At 48.9% G+C, this 4131-nt stretch overlaps 1 pseudogene; it reads right to left on the bottom strand.

The window, feature by feature from the left end:
* Positions 1–3081: 3081 nt before the first annotated feature.
* LOC138528075 (large ribosomal subunit protein eL6 pseudogene) lies at positions 3082–3746 on the bottom strand (annotated as a pseudogene).
* Between the last annotated feature and the right edge of the window lie 385 nt (positions 3747–4131).

The raw sequence follows: 4131 nt of genomic DNA, 5'->3' as shown, positions 1-4131 counted from the left end.
AGGGCTTAGAAAGATGCACATTATTATTATATTCTAACAAGCTGGGGCGCTAAGAGCGAGTAAAACGTTTTCTAAAATAGATTGGAGAAACCATTCGGGCACAGGGATTTCCCCCCAGAAGTGATTTAATAGCCTGTTCCACTTCTTCCAGTGTTATTGGGTGCTCTAATTCCTCCTTGTCAAAGGTGGGCACCGTAGGAAGGTGAGTGGCTTCCAAAAAGTCCCTCATCTCCATGACATCTGTGGGTATCTCCCCTATTAGAGTTTTGGAGAAATTACTCAGTTTACTTCTGCCGCTAGTATTTTGTGGCCTTGTGTGTCTTTCAAACCTGGTGTGGGTGCATGCAGAAATATTTCTAGGTTTTGCTGTTAGGAAATTGTTTGCCTTATTCCCTTTGGAAAATAAAATTGTTTAGTATAAAACAGGGCAATAATGGCACGATCCATCAAATGTCCCTCCTGTTGGGTTCTGGCTAGCTTAAGAGCTCTCAGGCTCTTCATTGACTGCCTATGCTTGTGTTCTGTTTCCCTTAACTCAACTTCAGATTGCAGGGCTCGAAATTAAGGTTGGATAAGCAGGAGCTAAAAGCAACTCCTGGGTACTGTGAGAAACCTGAAAACAAGAAAAGAAAAAAAGTGTTCACAAAATGATAAGTCAGGATGTTATGGCCAGAGTCTCCCTTCCCCACATGTTTAGCACGGGACAAGGTGGACCCTGGAGAACAGCACACTCCTGGGCTTCTCTGGTACGAGCTTACAGTGTCTTTTCTCTATATCAGTGCCTTCTGTGTCCAAGTCTCTTCTCATGCAAAGTCTCTTGCTTCAGAGGGCCTGATGCTAAAACCAACAAAACAAAAAGTTACTTCTGCTAACCTTCAAATCGGGTGATTGCTCTTCACCCTAGGATCCCCTTCAGCCGGGCTTTGATCCTTCTTTCAGCGTCAGCCTCCCAAAGCACTTTCCAATTTAAACAGAGGCTTCCGAAGAGCTATCACGTCTCGCAGGGTCACTCTGTTATTCTATGGCAAGTGCGTGCTTCACAATATCACAGTTCGCAAGGCATTCCCCTCAACCAGGCGCAAACACCAGTTTCACAATTCCCTCTGTCGGGTTCACACTTTCCACAGTTCACAATTTCTAAATCTCATCAGAAAGTGGGGGTTCCCTTGCCCTAGCTCTCTCTTGGCATCCCTCCGTCCGGGTCACATTTGCCACAGTTCCTTTTTCAACAAAAAGGCATTCTAGACTCCTTAGGTTCTTCCTTTTACATAAATCCGGGTGTCAGCCCCCAGTCAGGCTTTCTCTAAAACCCCCAGTCAGGCTTTGCAAAGTTCATTCATCACCATATATGCGCAGGCGTCCCTCATTCGGGTTCACGTCTGCCTCCACAACGTGTCAAAACTTCTACAACGTGTCAATGACTTTCAATTGTACAAGGGGTTTGGCTTGACTCCTGATGCTGTCCTTCCCTATGGCCTCTTGGTACTTGTTGTTTCTCCTGGTTCGGTAGAGGCGGCACCAGCCAGAGACCTTCGAATGAGCACCGGACCACTCTGTCTCTGGTGCCAGTTTCTCTCACAAAGTTCACAGGGGTCTCCCTCTGCCGGGCTCGGACCCTTCTCACAAAGTTCACAATTGTCTCCCTCTGGTGGGCTCAGACCCTTTTCACAAGCTTCTCAAGGGCCTCCCTCTGCCGGTCTCGGACCCTTCACATAAATTTTGCAATCTTCAAAAAGGGTTTGGGGACTTCCAGTCCCAGAATGCACTGTCAGGATTTTGCTCCCACTTCTCAGCTCCCCAAAATGGCATTTGGCATTAGGAGCTGCAGAAGCTAAAAGGTGATATTCTGGTAGGGTCAGGGTCTCTTTCGTTGACCCTCAGTGACTTGTGTTCGCCTGACTGGCCCAATGGAGGAGTCTTACTGTGGGTACTGCCAGGCAACCCCAGCTGCCCCTGATCCTGCCTTCTGGAGGTACAGTTCCCTCTCCACAGTGCAGTCTCTCCTGGACTCACAGGGCCAGTGTCAGGGCAGTTTTCTCCTCCTTCAGGTCTCCCATGGTCTCTGCAGCTCTTCTGGTCCTCTTTTGTGCACCTTCCAGCATCCCCAACTCGCTCAAAGTGTGCTTTCCTGCCCCGCCTTTTATATTTCCTTGAATAGTGATTTTGTTCAGGTGTGCCTGGTTGTAAGGGAAGGCCTGACTTCACCCATCCTCGTTAGCGGGACAAAATGGTGGTCGTACATAGGAGTCAATGGTCCAGGGATTCCTACGGGTAATGCTCATTCCTCCTTGTTGCTTCCTCCTCTTCACAGTATTTGAAGGACACGGTGAATGAAGGGGATTCTGGGAAATGTAGTGAGTTGCAGATTTTGGAAGATAGCTGAATAATTATGGAAAGGTTTGTCAACAAGGAAACCAGGATTATGGGGTTTGTAGTGTTCCACTGAAGAGGAGGGAAGGTTATTGTCAGAAAGGGGGAAACAGATGTGTCATTGTGGATAAAGGTGTTTTCTCCTGCCTTTTCTTAATGGGAGGTACTGGGGAATGTGGTGGCAATATCCCATAAAGACAGAGGTGTTGTCGGGCTAGGGGTGTATTGCAGAAAAGGAGATACCGCATCTTGCACAAGGACGTTCCTTCTGCGGTCCCCAAGAGCGCCTTACCCAGGTGATCCTCCCTCGCTTGTCCGCCCCCAGGGGCAGGATCCAAGCGCAATGGCCCTCCCCTGGCCACCTGAACAAAGGATCCCCGGAGTCTACCAGTGAGAACACCCTAAGGTTTTTCACACCACTGTGGAGCTCACCGCAGGCTACTCTGTTGTACCTCCTGGTACACTGTCTCCATTATCCACGCTGTTCTAGAGGACTGGCTGCTCCTCATTGGCACCCGTGACCCAAGCACCCACATGTATGTCCTCAGACGCGTACAGTGCCGGCGTCTCTTACCTGGGTGTCTTTAGCTCGTGAGTATGGGAACCAAAATGAAGGTTGTCTTTTGGATCTCCTGCATCCAATATGGCTGACGCACTCTCAAGTACAGCCTTGCTGGGTTGAGCTTCCGCTGCTTGTTTGGCAACCATCATTTAGGGGATGTGGGATGTTTGGCTTTTTTCCCATTGGGCCACATACCTTGCAGCAGAGAGGAAAATGAGAATTTTGGGGTTGAAGGCTTCTGAGATAAAGATAAGCTTTGTTACAGAGACCAAATGTAGGCACAGGTTGTGAGGAAAAACTCAATTGGAAAGAAAAAACGGAGCCTGAAAATAAGCGTTGAATTGTGTCTCTTTCTTGTTAAGAGGTAACAGTTGCGTGTCCACCACCTTCCGGTCCTGCATGCGCTTTGCAGTTACCTTGTCATTTCTTTCTCAGTGTCAAAAATGTCTCCCTGATGGTCTTTGGGCGTGCACAATGTCATCTTTTGGAAGTATGAGTCTGTCAGATGTGTACACATTTTTACAGTATAGATATCGAGCTTAGCAAACGTAGCAATTACGAACTTCTGGTGAGTCCTGCTCAAAGGGATACAAATTATAACGAAAGGCCCTGTTACAAGGAACAAACCAGGCTCAAGTTGCTTCAGGAACACCACACACTTTCCTCTATGACGCCCATTAAAAAGGAACAACACCATCCCAGGAGAAATGAAAGAACGCAGATAGTGCCCGTGCTGGGAGAAGGGCTTCTTACCAACACTGTCAGACGCGATCCGCGATTCTTGGGGAGGCGCTGGCTCTCCCGCGGGAGGCATGCACTTTCACCCGATGTCCGGATACTCTTCTTCGGTATGCTCCTCCCATAGCCAGACAGCTCCTTGCTTTCCTGGCTGGGGCTGCGGCTCACTCCTGTTCTGTAACTAGCTTTCTTCTGCCACGGCTGAAAGTACCAGATCCCGGCGATCATTATAGCCGGGCCCGCCCGTCCTCCACAGTGCCAGTGCCATCTTTTCTATTGGATCCTTTGGGGCTCACAATTTCAGCCCGCTTCCCCTGCTGCTCTATCGATAAGGGAACTAACACATTGGTATGCACAGGGGTTCACCCTTGCATTGCCGACAAGTGCGCTTGTCCAACCCTGCATTTAGTCAGGGTATTGGGGGTCGATGATTCCAGGGTGATCTGAAATCACGGCAAACA

Source organism: Ambystoma mexicanum, chromosome 7q, assembly GCF_040938575.1.
Source record: "Ambystoma mexicanum isolate Mex_15411 chromosome 7q, UKY_AmexF1_1, whole genome shotgun sequence".
NCBI classification, from domain to species: domain Eukaryota; kingdom Metazoa; phylum Chordata; class Amphibia; order Caudata; family Ambystomatidae; genus Ambystoma; species Ambystoma mexicanum.
Note: the sequence above shows the minus strand (reverse complement) of the source record. Positions and strands in the feature narration are given on the sequence as shown.